This window comes from Thunnus maccoyii, chromosome 7 (assembly GCF_910596095.1).
Source record: "Thunnus maccoyii chromosome 7, fThuMac1.1, whole genome shotgun sequence".
Taxonomy (NCBI): Eukaryota; Metazoa; Chordata; class Actinopteri; order Scombriformes; family Scombridae; genus Thunnus; species Thunnus maccoyii.
Window position 1 is genome coordinate 9,671,141 of NC_056539.1, and position 23,124 is coordinate 9,694,264.

A 23,124-nucleotide genomic window follows, 5' to 3' on the forward strand; every position below is an offset into this window, starting at 1 on the left:
AAGGGCAAGCTTGGTCTAAGCTCTCCTAAATGTACTAAATGCAATTTAGAAATTGGCACGTATGCACACACGTTTTGGAAGTGTGCGAAGATACAAACATTTAGGAGAGAAGTGAAGGATGAGGTGGTTACCTTGATTGGATATGATTTGCAACTATCACCTCTTCAGTGTATTTTGGCAGCTAAAGTGGACAGTGCAAGGAATAGCTACAATGCTAAACTGATTGGAATACTCTTATATATAGCAAGGAAAACCATTCTCAAATTCTGGATTTCTAAGAATACCCCTGCATTGGACGATTTGGCATAGATTAGCAGGCAGCTACACATTTCTCCATTTTCTATTTATCTATTTAGCGTTTTCAGGTTAGGCTAACCCATTGTTGCTAACTTTGGAGCTAAGCCCTTCCAGCTGTTGGGGAAACAGACATGACTTTTCATGGTCTTGACAAGCTGCAGCATTTATTTATAACTGACACACTGTAGTCTGTACTGTACATTTACCACCAGACTGACAACTTATTGCTAACCTTTTCCTCTGTTCTGCTCGCATTCACGATTATTTTCTGCTGCTCGCTCTCTCACTTAACCACTCATTTGGTTACGCTCTGCCCTATTCCTTAAAAGGAGTTCTACTACCTGCAATTTCCCAGGCAACAACACAGACATTAACTCACGTTTCAAGACAGCGCTGCTTAGCGGTTCCCAAACGCTATTGATTTGCAAATGAATGGATATTTGGCATTATTTTTGGCATTTAAAAATTTAATTTTTGGCCTGGCGGGGATTCTTGTTGGCCTGGCGGCCAGCAAGGCCTGTACTATTTTAAGGGAAACACTGTGGAAGTATATGTCATTGTTGCCAGAACCCAATAAAAAAATTTAAAAAAAATGCAAGGAGGAATAGTACAAGCAGAAAAAGCCACAGTTGATGATGATGTTTGATGAAGAGCTGCAGACGACCATGATACCTCCAACAGGAAAACAACTTATTTTACTTTGCCCTGCTGTGTAATGGAAGAACACTCACAGCATGCCAGCATGACTTGAGTCATGGCTCAGCATGACTTCCCCCAAAACAATGGAAAAACCCTGTAAAGTTAGCAGAGTGGAGCAGTGAACTTACACACTGTGCATGGAGCAGATGACCATATAAAGAAATCCATCACAAGCTGACGATGGCTCGGGCTGAACGTAGAAAAAACTGTTGAAAACCGAGCATTCAGAGCAGTCTGAAGCTGGTGCTTTTTGCTCACAGGGATTACACTTCTACATACATTTACCTCATTATTTGACACTTTGGCCATGTTTAATATGAACATCCGACATTGTAACCTTATATATATGAATGAAAATAAGGAAAAGCATAATAGGTCCCCTTTAAAAAGCAGTAACAGCATTTTTATTGCAAACATGAGAAAGGGTCCTGCATTGAAGGTGCATCTACACAAATCATACAGGTGCCATATTTTTCATTCAAAATGGCAAATTTTGCCAAAAGGCAATGTGTTTGCATCTATGATTTGTATATGCTGTAGCTGAATGGCATTTGCTGGACATAAACAATGCCCAAATCTGTCCATCTTATGAGATGCTTTATTAGCTGGACACTTACTCTGATGAAGACATAATGTTTGTTGCAATGTTGGATGCTGCACCTTATTAAAAACTTTAACTATAACCATGTGCTCCACATCTCATCCATCCGTACCATATTCAAATTTGGCCACTTCCATCATGACACTAATCAAACATCGGTTGACACCTGTAAATGACACAGTCTCCTCTGAAAAGGTGTCAATATGTCTGGAGGTGAATTTGAGATCTAGACTAGAATATGATTAGCTTTGACCAAAATGCGCACACAAGTACACAGTGACCTGTCTCACCTACTATCTCCCATACCGCCTTTTTAGCTGTGTGTGGGTGTGTCAATGAAAGAGAGAAGGGGAAGGCAGCTGATGCTGGATCCTCCTCGACAGACAAAATATCACAGCATAACCATATTTATCAAAGCATGTCACTCTTCAATAACTCCGATGGATCAGAATATCAAGAGCCTGACAAATGCAGAAAGATGAGGTGAAGATGTTCAGGAGAGAAAAAATATACTGAATCAGAAAACTCTGGAGTTTTGAGTTGAGTTTTGACAAAAGCGACAGGCTTATTGTATTCTCATATGTAAATAAATTAAAAAAAGAGAGACACGCAGAGAGGGAACGACTTCTGACAATGAACATGACTTAAATCTGGGTGACAGGTTGACTTGTGCACAGTCGGTTAAGGTAGAGGGGAGAGGGAGCTAGTGTGTGTGTGTGTGTACATGTGCTTGTCTTAACCCACAGGGGGTTGGATATAAAGATGTACTCTGTTGAAATGTCACACATGTTGCTTTTATCAGGATGTGTAACTTTGAGGGCTTTGCCTCTGGGAGGATCCGTCATATGTCATCATATTTCATTAATATGTTTCATGCATATGCAGATATGGGAACATGCGCACACACACCACAGCTTGCCTTAGAAGGGAGGGGAAGTAAAGGGTATCTGATCCCACCTTTGTGTGACCTCTGCTGCCAGCCTGAACTCAATGTGCTCTATCAGGCCTGACACCCTGAACCACTCTGATATGACAGCAACTGCACCACATGTCACTGCAGCCTTAATTTCCTCAGAAAGTCTTTTAAAGATTGCTTCTATGACAATTTGATAGTAATGTGATGCTATATTGATGCCAACTGAGAGCTTTTAGAAAGACCTTAATGCATAACAGCTACATGGCAGCAGTAATGTCTGTGGCAGGTGCCAGTGTGGCACCAGTGTGTTTAACAATGAGAGACAATGTGTAAGAGAATTTCAAAATGAGACAAAATTGAAACATAAATATACATTAATCGTATTCTAAAGAATTATGAATATGTGCATGTATCATAATAGGAATATAATTTGTGTCAGTGAAGTAATTAAAAGAGGTTATTAGTAGGAGAAGATTAACATGGTCTTACTGGAGGTGACAGGAGGCAGTGGTGATAACTTAAGCAGCAACATTAGCAACTGCATTTGAAGGAAAAAAGTTGTCAATGAAGCTTTATTTATCTATTTATTAATTAATCTTACTTCTGCAGTAGCTGGTGTAATGTAGTGGAATAATCTATAGCTTGATTAAACAGTGAAGGCACTGGAAATGACTACAGAAGGAGAAATTTTAATGTAAGAAAAGGAGAGGTGTTTTTCCAAGGAAAGGTGGTATAAAATGATTTATAATATACATATCAAATAATATGTTTTTATTAGTAAGCCCCCCAACACACAGTCTCCTACCCTTGCTAAATGGTGAGAGTGCCAATCATGGAGCATCCATGGACTAACTAAATTCAGTCAAACTCTACAGTCACAGAGACATTTATCCATCCTCCATTTGTAATCCACTGTACCCTATCATCTCTCAGATGTCAAAAAGACATGATTAGCCACCATGCAACACCAAGCATGTGCCTCTAAAATAGCTACTTCCACAGCATTTCATCTAAAATCTACATCCTGACAAAACACCTGTTCAAAGTGACTGTTATGACAAACCCTCATGCTCCCAGAGGAAAATCCTCACTGCAGACAACCAGTGCATGTACATTTATCCATGGAGAAATGCATCAAGCGTACAAAAATCAAGTGCAAAAATCAGTGTGAATTGATAAGACTTGATAAGAGCATCTGCTGTACGGTATATTCCTCCCTCTGCCCTTCTACCCTCTGCTCCGCTGGACTGAAGAGTTATGATACTGACCCTGCTCAACCTCTGGTAAACTCTGTGAATCACTCAACCAGATTGTGTGTTTGTGTGTGTGTGAGAGGGGGGTGATGGTAGTACTGGAAGGACAAGAAAGGACAAAAAGAGGGCAGAGGAGGTGGACCAAGGTAAGCTGATGTAGTTTGGTGTATTCTCAACATTGTAAATAATGCAAGATAGGTTGTTTCTCATGGATATGGTCTTCATTCATTTTTAACTGGTTCAGTTACATGTTGGTACTCCAGCTCTCTCTTTCTCTCCCTTTGTGTGCACCAGCCTGTATGTCTACGTATGTGCAGGTGCACAAGTGAAGACATGTACTTAAATTGATAAATTGACCTTTTAGTTGAGGTCACAGACAAACATACAGGTTAATAGCTCTCTGCTAATTGTTTTTTGATTGCTGGAATTAATTAAAGCTAAAGAAAATTCACTTCAAAGCATATTTCTCATGTGATATCAGTATTGACCTGCACACCCTCTCTCATGCTACTTCTTTGGCAATAATTCAGATGTCAAGTGACTTTATGGATTCATATAAAACTTACTTGAGCTTTTAAATTCCAAAAAAATACTTAATTTCATGACTACCAACTGAAAAGCTGTGCCCATAGCCTCATAAAATCACCCCAATTACTGCCACAGTCTTGCTTCAGGATGTGTCTCTTTTCATGACTCTGCCAAGACTGTCTTGACTCTCTTGTTTATTGCATTTTCATGTTTGCAAACCTGGAAATGAGCATTATCACAGGAAGGAATAGCAAATGTTGTTTTTTTAGAGTGGATTTTCCCTTTGATGTTGGGCAACAAAAAGCCAGAATACAAGGCTGAAAGCAAGGACACAGCAGGAACTCCAGTCCTCTGTGTGCTTCCTGAGGCTTGACAATACAGCTAACTGCATTACATTAATTCATATGGTCAGACACACTGTTGATGAAACCCTCTAACCTCCACCTCAGCCTTAACTCACAGCATGTGTGTGTGTTTGACAGGAGAAACTGTGCCTGTGTGTCTGCGTGGTGAGTGAGGGCTGCCTGGGGCTCATTGCTCATCTCAGTGGGTATAAATAGAAAAATAGAGAGCCAGGAATATAAGAGCATCATAGTGTGTCTGTGGTGTGGAGAGGCTGCTGAGAGCTAAAAAACATCAGATCTGATAGCAGGTGGATGGGATGCAAGATTTAAAACCTAAACAAATGTTGAATCTAATAGCCAAGTGGAAAGTTTGTCGAATTGACACCATATGAAATGTGGTATCAACAAATCAATCTGTAGGATTCAGACAAAAACAACTTCTTACTGTGTTGAATACCAAATCAAAAAGCGTCTTCCCAGGGTGTACCATCAAATGCTTCATTCACTGTCTGTTAGTTTATTCATTTTTCAACAAGTTCAAAACAACATTCTTGGAGCAGAGTTTGCAGCCCAAGTACTCTGGTTTGTTTTAGCATTGTTTCACTATTCTGTTCTATTCTGTACTGACTGGTTAACTGGTGGAACAAATGGCATGTTATGATGTGATGACAGGGAAGCATTATTCATAAGGTGGTGTTTTTAATGCACACACAAGCATGAAGAATTTTACAGTATCCTATAAGATGAGAACACATACCTGAACGTCACCACACCTGGTGTCCATATCACTGCTCCTCAAAGAAGGAAAATGCACCTGGAGGAGGAGAGTGAGGGAGAAACAAGGAGGGGGAGGGGGAGACAGGGGGGCATAGCATTAAGAAAAAGCACTTGTCAGGTAGCCCATTAGAGTAACCATTACAATACCAATCTCTGCTCCCCATCTTTCCCTCTCACAGTGTGTACGTGTGTGTGTGTGTAATTCTTTGTGTGCCTCTAGTCACCAGCGGGGAGATGAGATCATTACCTGTGACTGCGAGGCTAATGTCACACAGAGCCTCAAAACACACACACAGGGCCACACGCATGCATACACACACACACACACACACACAGTGGCAGACTAAAGAGGCTAATGTGACTCTGCCTCAGTAACAAAACTATGGTGACCGCGGGGCTTGTCTCCATTTGGATAAGGCAGCCTGTTTTACAGCCTGCTTCCAATACCGGGAGATGAGAGAAACAAGAGGATAGAGAGAAAATGGAGAAATGACAGAAGTATGAATAGAGGGGCATCTAATTGGAGACATGGTGGGATAGAATAGCCGTCTCTCTCTTTCTGGTGGAGAAAAAAGCCGAGCGGCACTGTACGGAGAGAAAGGTACAGCTGCAGACATAATGTAAGGCTGAGAATAAGCTCATTAGCAGAGGTGGGACTGTGAATGACAGATGAGGGGAGATGTAGAGGGGGGTGATGGGAGGGGTGGAAATGGGTCAGAAGGTGGGGATGACTGGGCCTGGCCTCTAATTAACTTCTCTATCAGCCCTATGGCTTTTACTTCATATTATGTAGCTTAACAATACGACCACTGCAATGACATGACACTGTCTGCAGTGTGTGTGTGAAGTAAGCAAATGTACGTGGTGCCACTCAGAGACATTTAGGAGGTTGTTTTATACTTTGTACTTTACAGATTTTAACATACAAATTAGCGCGTTAAGTTCACCTCCAGTTTAGTTTTTGACCTGCAGGGCTGCATGCAACATATTGTTGCGAGATGTGTGCGTTGGCGCCTTTGCAGCCTACGGTTTACCCATAACACCCTTCTCTGCACAGATGTGCAGAGATGTGCTGGGGATGTTTTGAGTGTAATATCATGAACGCTTATCTAGACTTTCTATTGCTTTGTGAATCTGGTAAATTATTGTATGCACACCATTAATAGACCATGACCTCGCAGCAGGCTTATTAAAGGTTCCAATTACAAACAATAATCACATTTCAACTGTTTTATTATTGTATGGTTTGAAATCTGTATCTCCCCCTCTCTGTCTCTATACTCTCTGTTTTTCCAGCCTGTTTCCAGAGGGGAGAGTTTAATGTATAAGATACATATACTACAAACACTATGTAGTTAATCAGTGTGGTGCTTCGAAAGAGAAAAAAATGAGTTCTCATGCAATACAGCATGAAAATACAGCTAGAGGTGCAGTCAGTGTTTATTCTTGTGCTGCTCAGAAGCACAAAAACTGTGTCAGAACACATTTCACCCCCCACACTGAACTACATATGGCAATGCTGTGGCTGTCACTCTCTCTCCTCCTAGTCCTCCCTTTCTCCAGTCATCGTCTGCTCCCTCTCCTTAATTGTCTCTTTCAATCTAATTTTGTTTTCAATTTCAATTACTTAAGCGTCACATTAGCATTACTGGTAAGCAGAAACAGTATTAACAATGCAATTTACAACATGTGTGATTTTACCCTCGCTCTTTCACGCTGCCTGTCTCTTTTGCCCTCTCTCTCACCTCCCAAACACGCACACCCACTATGTGTCCCTCTCATAATCATGTTGCAATCATGTGAAAAAGCGTAGGAATATTAAATATTAACTGCACATTCATTCTAGGCAAGCAGAATATGAAATGAATTAATCATGGCGTACTAGGCTGACTAGATTCTTATCCTTTATCTTTATCTGCCTTCATGTGCAGTGAGGATGCTTCACAGGAAATTAAGAGTGGCCAATGAGAGAGGCCGGTGTGTGTACTGTATGTATGTATGTGCATACTATACAGTATATGTGTGTGAGTGAGTGTAAAATGGTATACCTATTTGAAGTCTGTCACCGAGTGCCACACATTACTCGTTCATCCGACATACGTTAAGGAGCACTCCATTTTTTACAGTCACAGTCAATTTACTCGTCATGGGTAGTACTGCTGAGCCTGTGAAAACATTTGTACATCTTCTGTGGCTCTGGAGGGAGCTGCACAATTACATATTTATATCAAAAAGCCTGTTTTGCTAACTGGGAGTGTGAAGTTTGAAAGACTTGACCCATACTAAGATTTCTGAGAGAGGAGAGGAGCTCGACAAGTTTCTTTCAAAGCCACACTTTAGGACCTGCACTACTTGGCTAGGAATGATTCTCTCTTCTCTCTCTTCATCTCTCTACCACCTCTATCTCTCACGCTTGATGGCCCCCCTGCATGCTCCTAATAACCCATGATGAGTCCTCCACACTTGAGCACCCTCCCATCAGACACCCGCTGAGACTCATACAACCACACACGCATACACACACACACACACACACACACACACACACACACACACACACACACACACACACACACACACTCTACCCTTCTGTGTCGGACATAGAGGGGTGTGGATGATGACAGCCATCAGCAGGGCAATTAATGGGTCCGTCCCCTGGTTACAATACAACACAGAGAAGAAACAAGAAAAACAACATTAGCCAATATGGCTGGATCCTAACGGTATAATTAGCCTAGCATGCTGTTCCCCACTTGGACCCGAAAACTCAAAAGCGCAGCCAGCAGTGATGCAAGGACGTGGTGAAGGAGGGTAGACTGGGGAGAAATGAAGTGGAGAGAGATGTGGAATAGTACGGGAGTAGGGGGAAACACACACTATTCAAAGATAAGGAGGCTGAAAAGAGCAAAGAGGTGTATAAACAGCAGCTCTGTAGTAATAACTGGCCCAAATCTGGCTCTGTTTTACACTAAAGGAAAGGAATGAAGGAGTACAAGAGCCAAGTGAGCTGAGAGAAAGAGATGGAGGTAAGACAGAAGTGAGAGGGAGGCATAAAGGGGAGGTGGACGAAGGGAGGGAGAGGAGAGTGGTGTATACACAGGACCATGCCTGTAGCATACTGATGCTGCTGTAAGACATGCAGTCAGCGTGGCCTCGGCTAAGCAACCAAGCATGTGCTGCAGAGGGCTGGGCTGCCTCATAATAGTGTGTGTGTGTGCACACTTTCATTGTTAATTATGATGGGGTTTGTAAATAATACAATGTGAGGAGAAATGGGATTAGAGAGGAACATGTACTTCATGTGAGTGCATGTATGTTTCGGAGTTGTATGCAGGTGTGCACATGTGTGTAAATGTGCGTGCATTGTGTGCTGCAGCGGGCGGTGGGTTGTTCATTATGCTGTGTGTGTCTCCTCTTGCAAAGCCTCTGTTATCACAACACAGAGCCCTGGCAGCTCCTGCGCTAGCTCTGTTACCATACCTGAGTCCCGTGGGAGCTCCTATAGTATATTCTGCTCCTCAAGGACAGTATACTGGAGCTCCAACAGAAACACAGACCACCACAAACCATCATAACCATCTCAACTCTCGAAACCCTGCTGATCAACAAGGAAGAACATAAAGTGAATCTTTTTTTTTCTTATGTAAAGTGGTAACAAGAATGTTAAGTTTGTTTTTCCTATATTTATTTGTTTATACAGTATATAACAAAACTAAGTGTACAACATCACTAAAACATGGTCAACATCACTAAAATGTTAAGTAATTACAAATCCTGTCCATTTAATACAATTTTATTTGTTTTTAGACCAAACCCAAAAAGAATTAAGCCAAATTCAATTGAAAAATAGAACGTTTGACTAACTAAACTATAATGAAAGATCCATATTTAAGAATAAACTGCAACAAAAGTCAGCACACCCTTCATGAGACTCCATTCTTTTATTTTTTAATATTTTGTACACTTCTCGCACAAATCTATGGAAAGACGTTCTGTCATTCTTCACAGATAATTCTTTTTGGCTGCTCTTTGCTGGAGGGGTTTTGTTGCTCTACCTTCCTCTTTAAAATACTCTAAATGTGTTCTATTGGATTCAGATCAGGGGATATACTTGGCCAGGGCATAATTTTCTTTTTCTTCTTTAAAAATTCAAGAGATTTTTGCAGTGTGTTTGGAATCATTGTCATGTTGGAAAATTCCTCTCTTGCCAACCTTCTTGAGACTGGGAATCATTTCATTCAGTATTTGGGTATACAAACTTTCATTTATAGTGCAATCTATAAATGTCATCTCCCCTATGCCCTTTGCACTCATGCAACCCCATATCAGCAAACTCCCTACTCCATGTTTTACAGTCAGCACTATGCAGTCACTGCGGTAGTCCTGACCAGTTCTGCGCAAAACATGCTGGACCCCATCAGATCCAAACACATTTCTTTTGGTTTCATCTGACCAAAGAATGTTCCACCAATATTCATCAGGCTTCTTTTCATGTTCTTTGGCAACATTTAATCTTGCAGTTTTGTGCTGTTTTGTGAGTAATGGTTTTCTTTTTGGATGTCGTCCGTAGAGGTTGACTTCATGCACTGTCTGAGCAGTCACTGAAACACCAATTTCCACAAATAATCCTTGAGCCAAGACAGAAACACTTGCCCGTCTGTTTTTCAATGCAACATTGCGTAAACAGTGAATTGTGAATGCTGTCCTTTTTCGAGGACGGCCACTGCACCTTCTGTTATTGGTAGTATGGGTCCTCCTGTACCTCCTAACCACTGCTGCAAACTGTTTGGCTTCTGTTCAGTAACCTACTGACGATCTTGTACCCTCTCCCATCTTTATGAAGTCTCACAATCTGCTTTCTTACTTGTTCTGGTAATTCCTCACCATGTGAAGCTGTGTTGCATTAGACACAACCCAGGCCTAAATTAAGAAAGTTGTGGTGTTCACAGGTTCTTTTATAACCTTGTTCAGGCAACTAGTCTTAACTGGAAGTCACAGGTGTAATCATTTTTGTTGCATTGAGGTTGTACTTTGACGCCTGTAATTTCAATTTAGTCTATCTAACTTGTTTTTAATTACAAATTAGTAATAATATTGTAATTATACAATTTTGAATCATGTAACATTTTAGTGATACTGCACAGGAGTGTACTCAGTTTTGTTATATACTGTATTTCTCCTTTATGCCATATTTTAACTAACTGCACATACTTTGTTTTATAGGGAAAATAGAAAAGATTACAAAAAACATAAAGGAAGAAAGAAATTGGTCGAGTGTGTCATTCTTCACATGGGCAGCATTTGAATTAGATTTGAAATTCTCAGTGAAACAACAGGAATTCACTCTGGTATTATTACAACTGCTCCCTACTATAAAATATAACCAGAAGGCTTTCTTCATATCTTTCTCTCTCTTCCTGCTCTATTTGACTCTGTCCAGGAGACAACAGGAGGCCTGCTCTTTCTGTGTCCCACTCAATCCCTAATCATCACCTGTCTCAGAAAGAGATCCAGAAATGGATTTCATTCATTAGCAGAGATGAGAACAGCTTGCAGGGGGTACAAAAGTGTCTTTCCCTGCGTCTCTAAAAGTGTGCCACATTGTGAAAAGTAGGAAGAAAATAAAAAAGCAAAAATGCTCAGCAATGTTCCCCTCCATCTTTAATGAAAGAGAATGAGAGGAGCTGTCTCTTTCTGTCTCCCACTGCTCCACCACAACCTGATTACTGTCTGATGATGATGGCACTACTTCCTGACATCTAATTGAAATAATTGTGTGTAATCACTTTAAAAGACTGGCAGGAGACATGCAAGCAATGAGAAGTAGTTAAGAAAGGCAACGGCATTTTAATTTAATCTTCCCAGATGCATCTGATTCCATCAAACAAGTGTAAAACCACCAGGAGACAGGCAGACACTGCGGTGGCACAGTTCAATTGAGAGATGAATAGTGGGGTAATGGGTTTAGGGGCTGTGAAAGAGAGCAGGGTTTAGGTGGATATGCTTCAGCCATTCTCTCATACTCGCACACTTTATCCCACATAATCTGTAGGAAATCTTCAGAGTATAGCACTGTATCCAGGTTGACTTTCCCAGAAACTGATCTTTAATGCAGTATTTCACATAAACAACCCAAGCTTGGATTTTGTACCATTATTGCTCGTGTGCTAAAAACCAACCTCTCTGGCTGTGCAGCACCAAAGCTGAAAGCTTGTGATCACAAGACAGAGACACCTTGTGGGTTTTGTTGGGATGGATATAATGACTAAAATGCTCAGTCTGGCCCTCCATGTGCAGCCGCCGCAGACTCGTGGGCATGTGCACCACAGGGCCACTCTGTGGGTTTCTGAAGGCCCATATCACACAGAGAGCCCAGGCCGGGGAGAGCCTGTCCACAGCCATTTCCCTACTCTTTAATCTCAGTGGTCGACTGTAGAGAGCAGCGCTGCACATTCCATTAATGTAAAGTGGGGCTTGAAGGCCCGTAATTTATTGGCTCTGCAGACTCGCCTCCCCTCATCTCACTCATACTGGCTCCCGGACACCAAATACTCCCCCTGACACCCGCCGACACACAGCACCCTGCACTCACCGTTTTACACTGTTTCTTTTTCTTTCTCTTCTTACCTCTCCCTCTGTCTATTCCTCTCTTCATACCTTTAGCCACGATCTCTCTCGCTTACTTTACCTATCATGCATACATACAGAGAGTCCCTCTGCAGCACCTTGCTCCAGCCCTTTACCATTACATTTCTCCTCGTTGCTCTCAAAGTTTCTGCCGTGAAAGGAGCCAAGTATGAAGTGAGGAGCCCTGCTTCTTCAGTGCCTGCATCACTGATTTAACGGATAGTTTAATTACTAACAAAATTACACACAGAGATAACTGCAGAACAGACGACTCCCCTGCTGAGAGAGATGAAGTGTGAGAGACAGAAAAAGAGGGACACAAAAATCTTGTTTCATCTATTGATTCTCTTTTGAATCTGCTCCTCCTCTTCTCCTTCCCTTTTCTTCAGTCTGGACTAATTATCATGATCTGTGCTACTGTAGCAAGGATGCCCATCCTGGCCATTAAGCTTCCAAGATGCCAGAGTACCAGGCTCTGCCAGTAGAGACAGATAGGTCAGGAGGGAGGACAAGCAAGACTGAGGGGGGCTAAGGAGGAGGCAGAAGTAGTATCACTGAATCTTAAACCAAACTGAACTGAAAACAGTGTGACAGGATCTTCTCAGTGAATTAAGAAGAGAGGTGGGTTGATTTTTTTACTGTTGTGCTGCCTGTCACATAAATAGATTGATAGAGAAAGCAAAGCAGAGTACAAGAGTGCTCCTATTTTGTGTGATTTTTGTTTGCTCTGTTGTTTTGATTACTCATTTTACTAAGTCAGTCAGGCAGGTTTTGTTGTCACCAAACTCAAAACTATTGCACTTAAAAGGTACCCTGTGTAGTTTTTTTTACCTCTAGCAGCACTATGAAACAGCTTTTTTAATGAATGGATTTCCATTTTGTTTGTCTCATGCACAAGGAAGCAGGTGATGCATTACACTCAGTCCTACCAAAGATTTCACACTATTACACTGAAGACAGGTGGTGACAATGTGACAAGAAATGCAGAAGATTGTAAGCTAGTCAACATGATGTAAACAAAGTTTTGCAAAGCAAGGAAAAGTATTCAGCACGTTTGTTAGACCTCAAAAAACACACACAATGCATTTTGGTGAGCATCACTCAATATAAACAAAACTTGTTTGTTTACAAGAAAACTACAGAGGGCAACTTTAACTATACTCAGTAGCAATACCTTCCAAGGAAGACTTTGAACATTTTCTTAAATAGAGGTACAGAAGTGGTGCATTTTTGTACTGAAAAGTAAAATTTTCACAGATGTACCAAAACAAGGTATAATGGGTCACAAATGACTAATGTTTGTTCCACCTTAAAACTACCACAGTAGTGTCTCATGCTTTAAGGTAAAAACTTGTACCAATTCACCATGAACTTAAGTTCAAGTCACTACAGTCAGCTAAGATAGCACATGACTGGGGCACATTGGTGCCTCAAGGGAAATGGCACTTGCCCACAACTACAGAGAAATGGGTTTATATCCAGCAGTGCTGCTTCTGACTCAGCTTCTCGATCTGACCTCTCTGGGTGGGAAACCGGTGAAGGATCCCAAACTTGTTGCAATCTCCTACTGGTTACACCCTCCCCTGACCTGGAGCATCATGGGAACAGAGCAACAACAGTGCATGTTATTTTTGTAGGAGTACACACCAACCAAAATCCCAGCAAACTCAACACCAAACTACTCTGTGATACAAAAGAATTGTAAATCAGGGTCCAATAGGGCTGAGTCTTTATGTATTATGAGGCAGCAGAATCAAATTTATAAGCATCACATTATGCATGACCTCAGGACACAGTTTACACTACACAAGCAGCACTATGTCACAGACAGACAATACATCACTTTCTCTGTAATAAACTTTATGTTCCAGGACCTCCCCCACATGTCTGCTGCAACCCCTGTGTCAGACAGACAGAACACAGGAGCCTGACTTCACAGTTGTATGCAAAAGTTTGGGCACCCCTTGACAAATAACATATTTTGGTGATTTTTTAATTGAAAAGATGTAAACACAGAATCTCTAGGATATGGAACGTAAACCACAATATTTCAGCAAACATTGATGCATAGTTACTTTTTATGTCATAAATAAAAAATAAAAATATCATTGTGGAATGTGCAAAAGTTTGGGCACCATACATAGTCAGTGCTTAGTAACACCCCCTCTGGCAGATATCACAGCTTGCAAATGCTTTTTGTAGCCAGATAAAAGTCTTTCAGTTGTTGTATTTGGAATTGTCTCCCATTCTTTCTTGCAAAAGGCTTCTAGTTCTGCAATATTCTTGGGCCGGCTTGCATGCACAGCTCTTTTAAGATCAACCCACAGATTTTCTGTTATGTTTAAATCAGGGGACTGTGAGGGCCTTTCCAAAATCTTCATCTTGCATCTCTTGAGGTAGTCCATGGTGGATTTTGAGATATGTTTAGGATCATTATCCTGTTGTCCTCTTTTCAGCTTCAGCTTTTTTGCAGACTGTTTGATGTTTGCTTCCAGAGTTTGCTGGTATTTAGTGGAATCCATTCGTCCAATGTTTCCTGTGCCACTGGCTGCAACACAACCCCAAAGCATGACAGATCCACCCCCATGCTTAACAGTTGGCAAGGTGTTCTTTTCATGAAACTAGTGTAGTGCCCATTTAAAATGTGTCTGTTCAGAATAGGGATGTTCCTAATGACAAATTTCCCTAGTAATTAAACGGAAATTTTAATTTAGACTAGTCGACTAGTCTAAAATTAAACACTCAGAAAACAGTCCAAATTAAGCACAATATAACTGATAAGGTTAAACATTGTCCAAAAAAATACTGCGTGTATGTAAGAGCCATTTAAAACTGTTAATCACATTCTTCAATAACCAAATCATATTTTAAATGCCACTGAAATGTGGTGTGAAATGTGGCATTTCGCACCGCTAACCAGTCATCAGAAAAACTATAAATAATAGGACTACGAATATAGGCCTAATTGGTTTTTTTTGTTGTTCTTTTTTAAAACAAAACAATTAGGCCTACTGATCAACGTGACATTAGATTAACAATTTTATTAGGCGAGACCTCAGTCTATTAATAAGTCCTGCAGTTGAAAAAACACTCAGGTGGCACATATGTGTCAGGCACACAGAAATAGCGACTTGCAAGCCAGCATAGTTTTGAAAAGCGTTGTATCTTCCCACACCACCACACAAGTGGATCTTCATTAGGTGCGATACAGGTTTCAATCCAGTAGTGCTCCAGCTTATCTTGAATCGTGAACTCTCCATAGTCATCCCCAAATAGAAAAATTAAGCAAGTTTTCTGTCATTTTGGTTGAGTGTAGTTATCAGCCGAGTCTTCATCTTTAGGCCCGTTGCAGTCTTCATTATCAGCATCTTCCTCATCATCATTCGCTGGGAGGCTGTGATAATGAGCGGCAAGATTTTTTCTTACTGTCCAATTGCATGTCCATCTGGAGAAAGCTGAGGTGCTTGTGGCGGGGATCAAGAGCAGAGGCAAGCAGTGCCACACTTCCAGCTCTCTTTGTGTCTGTTGGACGCATTCATTTCTCCAGTGATGCTGCCATCATGTTCTTGAACTCAGCCACTTTGCTGGGATTGCCTGCTGAGTTGAGATGCCTAGTGGAGATAACTGTATAAAACGGTATAATCAGTTGTATGTATTAAAACATATAAAAAGACTCTGTTTGGAACAATATTGTGTGTCTGATTTGTTTTTTCCACAAAAAAAGTGTAATTATCATGTTAAAATCCGTAAAACGACAACTACTCCTCCTCCCTCATTAAAAATTATTATTTTTATTATATTATTATATTTACCTGCTCAGCAAACTTATGGTAATGGGGAACACCATTAACATTGATATGTATGCCTGGCCACACAGAGCAGTGGTGGCATTTTTGAGGGAATCCAGCAAAGGGAGCATAGACTCAATTGTCTGCCAATTGTCAACCGATAGCTTCTACATCCTGGTGTCTGTTAGTTTTGGTCCATCGCTGTTAGTGGCTGTGCTGGAACATGTCTCTGATGGAGTTTCAGTGTGTCTTGCAGGATTGTATAACTTTGTGTGCAGGCAGCTCTTGTTGCTCCTGTTTTTTTAGCACTTTTTTACTGGCCACAGTAATGTGGTGGAAATGGCTCACCAGTCTCGTGAATGTACCAATCAGCCGGCCCATGGCGTTCACCTTCAATCCATCATTTATGTTTGTACAGAGTTGTACTCACTGTTTACTTTTCTCTTTTTAGAGCACGCCATGTGAAATTACTTTTCTCTGACTCACTTATTTTTCCCACTGTAGTCTCTCATCTCGTCTCTCCCCTGTGTGTGTATTTCTCACTCACTGATTTGAGTCGCAATGCTTATCAGAATCACGTGAGCTGATTTACAACGCATGCAAATGGTCTGTGAGTTTCCTGGGATGCTAAATAAGTGCGCCTTAAGGGCTAGAAAAGCTGTGCTGGTTAAAATACAAATGTTCTGTCAAAATTTAATTATTCTCAATAATTATAATCAGTTATAATGAGCTTACATCAATACTGCACTTCCTTGGGTCTTCAGCAATACACCCGGCAAGTGTGAAGTCGATTGGATAAATAGTTGTCGAGAAAATCAAAGGACAGACATACATACAGAGACTCCCTCCATTTTGGTTAAATAAGAGTCTTTGTTGTTTATTGTTTATTTTTAATCACACAAACACAGCAAATTAAAACTTAATTATACACACTAACTACATGAAAACCTAACTATATACATAATTATTTATAAATGATGTTAAAAGGCTCCATGTAACAAGGTGGCTACAGAGAGCAGCAACTTAAATTTAACACTTTTTAAGACATTTTAATGCCACAGTTTCGTAAAATTTAAGGACAACTTTGCACCAAAAAATAAGCACTAAATGTGAAAATATAGGCATAGGTATTTATAATGAAAAAAGATAAATATGACAAAAAATATACATATTGTCAGTTCAAAATGATCAGTAAGGCAAAATTATCTTGAGAAAATCAAAGGACAGACATAGTTAAGCTCATAGGACTTGGTTTTACAATCCCATATTGTAATCAGCAATCATTCCTTGAATGGGGGTAGGAGTAAATGTTTCACTGGGGTCATCAGGTGGGCACCCTCCTTCCTTGGTGTTTCGTTGATAGGCCCACGCAGCAACAGAACTTCAGGAGGATCAGTCAAGTCTGGGTTTCTTCTGTCAATGATTCAGTCCCCTTTGTGCAGACTGTAAATCAGCAGAATATCATGAAGTCTGCCAAATATGGCCTGCTCTACCAGAGTATCTCCATACCTTTATCTCGTCAGCAGGTCTTCATACACAACATTGCTGAGAAAGCAGCGCTTTTTCTTTGTCTCTTCATCTTGAACAAGAATGCGAATCCTGCTTGATCTGCCAACCCTGCTGGCCTCCACGTAGAACTGACTGTGGCTGAACATGTCTCTTGTGTAGAAGACCCCAACATGGTGTAGAAACTGCCCTTAAGACTTATTCATGGTCATGGCAAAGCAGGGTCTCACCGAAACTGCCAACCCCGCAGAATGAATGGGAAGATGTTGTCAAATGGGCTCAGGTTGATGTGTGGAATGAGGAGTGTGTGTCAAGCATTGACACAAACCACAGATGGGGCAGGATCTGATCGATGAGATACCTAGACCCATTGCTGTGTCCGTTGTGCAGGTCGAAGTTTTGAAGTAGCATGATCACCATTCCAACCTTCAGAGTGATGCGATGGGGAGGCATACCAGATGAGCGGGTATGTAGAAACTCAGCCAGGTACTCATGGTGAACCTCAGACTGCAGTGTGTCCACGCTCCTCTCCTGGAAACAGCTTTGTCATGTACTTGTTCACCTTGTCAACTTCAGAGTTAGTCGGGCACAGTATGATGCGCTCACATAGCCCTTTGGGGTTGGCAGTGTTGGTCTGGATGGCCTGATACACCCAACTGATGATGTCCTTGAGTCTTTCACCAAGAAGAGTGAGCGATTCCTTGAGCTCAACAGCAAATTCGCCCTCCTCTGGTATCACACCACAGGTGCTGTCACACGCAGGTATTTGGCAAAATCTGCTTGGTCTTGTTTCCGCTCCACCAGCCTGAGTGATCCTCATGTTTTCAGCAAGATAAAGAATCTTGACCTTCCTCCACAGGTATGAGCTCTTCAAGCACCTTCCTTCCCTTTCGGTGCGGCTATCATATGGCATGACAGTAAGGATTTTCCTCCAGTTGCTGAACCCTGCAGCCACTACAATGTACAATCTGGTGCCTCTAATGGCAATCCATCATTGACAATTCATCCACCACCCTGACATGCATCATTCTGATGAGTTTTGAAGTGTTGTCATCTTCACTCACGTTGCAAGTGGACCTGTCAGTGGGAATGAAAGGGTACTTGATCCCACTATCCTACTTTTATGCAGGAGGGGAGCCGCAATGCCACTTGCAGCTATGCTTGGACTTTGTCATGGATGTGGGACAATGTGACTGTTTTCCCGGTGCCACTATTTGCATCATCTGCGATCATCTTGCCTGTAATGATGAGTCATATGCTGGATGCACAGCGTCTAACTCTTAAGTCCTCCTCCTCTGAGGTGAAGAGTGAGAGCCAGCTTTCCAAACTGCTCTGTCGTCATTGCTCCTAGAGCAGTGAAAGCCACATCGCTATCTAGTGATGGAAGGTTCATGGTGCCACGAAGGTCTTAGTGCTGTGTGTAAGCTGTTAGGACAGTTTTGAGTTCATTGGCGTTGCCATTTTGGGCCACAAACTCAATGGCTTTCTTGAACTGCTGCATGTACGGGTTGCACTTGTGAATGGCCTCTTGTGCTCTCAGCAAAAAATCTTCATTCAGACTGCTGTTCAAGGTGTGGACAGGACAGAACTCCAGCTCATGGGCAGGATCATGGAAGTAGATCTGGGCAAAGAGTGGGGTACAACCCTGCTCAGGAAGGGGACCGGCAATGTAATGATAAACCTTACCTTGTATGTGCAGCCATGGATTGAAGCCAGACATACACCGATACTTGCCATTGTTAGCGTGTTGTTATACTGTTTCACCTGCTTAACAAAGTTCTCATTAATGAAAAGGTCCATAATAGCATCTGCAGACTGTGGTGGAACTGGGCCAGGCTTGGGATTTGTGGGGTCATACGTAAGGTTAATCTTACCAGAGTAGCAGCAGAATCCTTTTCTCTCCTCTTTCCATACAAAGGCATCACAATATGAGCATTTAAAACACTGAAACAGTGAAGTCTTGCTCATCATCTGGCCATAATCACCATGAAGCTCCTCTTGGAAGAAGTCAGTATCATCATACCAAGCAAGGGTGCGATTGTCATGGCATCCCTTGCCTGCTGGTCCTCTCACTGTTAAGAGGTCTCCTCCTCTCACGTGCAGTTGTGACGTTGAAGGTGCTCTGCTTGTATCTCTGGCGCTTCCTCTGCCCTCACAGCATTGCTTGCAAGACAAGCATCTCGTGCTTTGTCTGACTCAGTTGCACATGCACAGCAACGTGCCTTGCGTATCTGCTCCCACTTGGCACGGTTATCTTTAGGGATGTTAGCATTAACAAAGGTGGTCTGCAACAAAGATTAGATGTCACAGTCAGTGATTAAACTCTGATGTCACACAAACTACCGTCCACCTTCTACAATGGAAGCTGAAACTGCCAGTTAAAATCACACTTCAAATTGTTTACAAGCAGTAAGTCGAACATTTCATGTGTTAACACTCACCACTGAGTCAAGACGAAGTGAATTTCAACTTCATACAGTACCCTCCAGCATCAGCAAAGGTGGTCTGCAACAAAGATTAGATGTCAGTCAGTGATTAAAATCTGATGTCACGCACACTACCGTCCACTTTCCACAATAGAAGTTGAATTAATAAACTGTATGCCTCACTGTGTGGAAGAGACTGGGATCATTCTTTTATGTGTATGGCAACATCAGGCTTGACTTAAACATTGCTTTCCTAACTTCGTAAAACAAATTGTAACAAATAAATTTAATTTATTTGTTTATTTAGGAATGTGGTGTGTTAGGACAGCAAATACACAGTTGATTTGGGTTACCAACATTTAGCTGCAGTGATCCAACAACTTTGGTCTTGGACTGCAATCCAGATATATGGCATTATCTAGATTATTATATACATAGACTACCGTATGCATTGACGTTACTGCATTCAGTACGCACACACACCTACACGCGCCAGCACTCCATTCAGTGAGTGTATCCTTATAGGTGTCCTTTCAGTAGTGTTATGTGTGTTATGTGTGTTACTGCATTAAAGTTATTGCGCACAGTGGCGCATGTTGCATTGGATATAATTAGCGCAAGTGTTTTGCCATTACATTTTAGACCACACGCAACTGTTGCTAACTGAGCCAGCCATTGCTAAACTATCAAATGGAAGCTCAACTTTTATTAGTTGCTTGCTTTGACATAGGCCCTGTTTACACCTGGCATTAACATCCGTCTCAGGTGATCCGATCACAAGTGGACAGCTCTAAATACAGGTGTAAACGCACCCGAGACACATTGAGGACGGATTGAGATCCGATCACTCAGACCACATTTGGAGGTGGTCTGGGCCGCCTACTCAGCTGACGTCCTCTATTTTCCAGCAGACTAGGCACAGGACCCTCCGTCCAAAGCTGTTCAACTTGTTTGATAACAGAGTAAACAAATTATTTTGTTTTTCATGTGAACGTAATCCACCTCCCGTTTTTTCCTGTTTTTCTCGTTCCCCTAACCAGTTTCCTTCTTCAAATCGACAGTTAGAATAGAAATTAAACCATTAATTTTTCGCTAGTCTGTCTAAAAAAATATTTCAGATGCTAAACGTAGCTGGATAGTTTCCTCTGTCCTGTCAAACTGATAACGACAGTTTTTAGTTTTGCTGTGCTGCTAAACATAATGAGCTCAGGATTTATCAGGAGGACAGCTGCTTTATTCCAAACAGTTTCACTGTATGAACCTGGAATGCATGTGCAACAGCTGACCTATTGGATGTGTAGAAGAACACAGAACATTAATTAACATTAGATCCTGACCGACCCTGTTGGCGTGTCAGAGATTTAAATAATCAATGAAGTTATGCTGCTGTATCTTATGCTTAAATGCACACAGTGTCTCTGAATGGAGAGATGCAGCTGCGGGGAGATCGCTGCATCTCTCTCTCTCTCCCGACACGGAATATTTATTTATATCCTGAATATGTATCCTGTTATCAAACAAGTTGAACACAGCTTTGGACGAATAACGAACGAATTTGGTCTTTGAAAACAGAAATGATGTCTGTGTTTATTTGCATGTAGAGCGGGGAAGTGAGATCCGATCACATGTGGTCACTCAGGACGCATGTGGAGATGCATGTTAATACCAGGTGCAAACAGACGCACTTAAAGCTGTCCACTTGTGATCGGATCACCCGAGACGCATGTTAATACCAGGTGTAAACAGGGCCATAACCACTGCAGTGATAAATTACATAGTGGGACAGCTGATAGTTACTAAAGATAGCATTGAAAACAACTTCACATCAGGCGGCATTAGTATTATAAGTTAGCATACACTTTGTACACTTGGCAAACTCACATAATGTAGGTTGCATTCGTTGCAGAGCGGCGCTGTTCGTGTCTTGTTTCTGCTCATCAACTCCAGGGGAAGTGAAGAAGACTTCAGTTGTAGTATCCAGTAAAAGACTGAGTGAGCTGCAGTCAATGAGCTGTGGGCTGTCATGTCTTAATTACATTTCACACTGTGGAAACTGCAAGCTGACAACGCTTTGCTATCTTCTTGTGGCCTTCCCCTGCATTGTGGGCATCAATAACTTTCATTTTCAGTCTTACACAGCTGCTTAGAGGAACCCATGGTTGCTGAGTGTTCGTACGAGGTTTGAAGAGTCAGTGTATTTGTAAAGCTTTGAAATTGGCACCAGTTGACATTTCCTAACAGCAACTGCTTACATGCCTCAGGCCTAATGAGCTGATTAAGGTCTGAGACCTTGTAAAAAGAATCTGAGACTTTGGAACTCCTGGGGTGCCCAGATTTTTGCACAAGCCACAATGTTTTTATTATTTTACATTTTTTTCAATTTATGACATAAAAAGTAACTATGCAATAATGTTTACTGAAAATATTGTGTTTTATATTTCATATTCTAGAGATGTTGTGTTTACATGTTTTTTTTTTTTTTTTTTAAATCACCAAAATATGTCAAGGGGTGCCCAAACTTTTGCATACAACTGTACAATTACCACACTATTGTAATTGTTTAAGTGAATAGTTTGTGTGTTGTTTTATGTGTTTCTTGAATGTGATTATGTTTCCTGTGTGTTTTGTAGTACTTTTAAATGAAGATTTATTTTGGGAAATGTACAATCTAATTAAACAGACAACTTTTATTTATGGAGAAATATTGATACCAAATTTAAGAACCTCTGCTGCCTACTTAATGATGGTGTTTCAATAAGGCTTTTGTAGAACTATGTTTGTTTGATTTGTTTAACTAGTTTGATTATTTCATTCATACCAGTGGCTGTACTAATTTGATCACAGTAATAATTTGATCACCAAACATACCTACATCACGTTTGGTATCATTTTACTGGACTAAATTCAAGCAGTCCGAATCTATCATATGAAGTAACTCGAGTGCTATGATTCAATTGTGATTTGAGTCAGATACCTCCACTGACTGCCATATGTCCACTCCTGAATCCCACCCTTCAGTCCACACATGCAAGTATTGACAAGCACATCCACAAATCAGTTAATGAACAACTACTAACCACAATTGTTATCATCAGATTCTGTTTCTCATTTAATGCTTACCACAAGAATATTTGATCAATCATCCTTATCCAGAAATCTCCTTTTGTTTTTATTTATACAAAGTCTATTTTCCCATATATGCTCCAATTTTCACAGTTATAAACTCTAATTATATAATTTTTCTTGCCTTTCTTTGTTGTCATGTTGTTTAATTATTTAATTATAATTTAGTTAGAAATAAATGTGTGTAAAATTATATGTCCTGGCTTTTCTTGATCACATTTTGGTTAACATTGTGTAAC

The 23,124-nt window shown here is 41.1% G+C and overlaps 1 protein-coding gene across 15 annotated transcripts in view; it reads right to left on the minus strand.

The window, feature by feature from the left end:
- dab1a (DAB adaptor protein 1a) overlaps positions 1 to 23,124 on the minus strand; it is a 240,938-nt gene that overhangs the window by 80,250 nt on the left and 137,564 nt on the right. For 14 of the 15 annotated variants that reach the window (XM_042417214.1, XM_042417213.1, XM_042417216.1 and 11 more), the window contains one exon: positions 5,396 to 5,452. The gene's annotated coding sequence lies outside the window, so the exon portion shown is untranslated. Of the gene's footprint in view, positions 1 to 5,395; positions 5,453 to 7,463; positions 7,581 to 23,124 lie in introns of those variants that run through there. The other variant, XM_042417211.1, reaches the window with a different exon arrangement.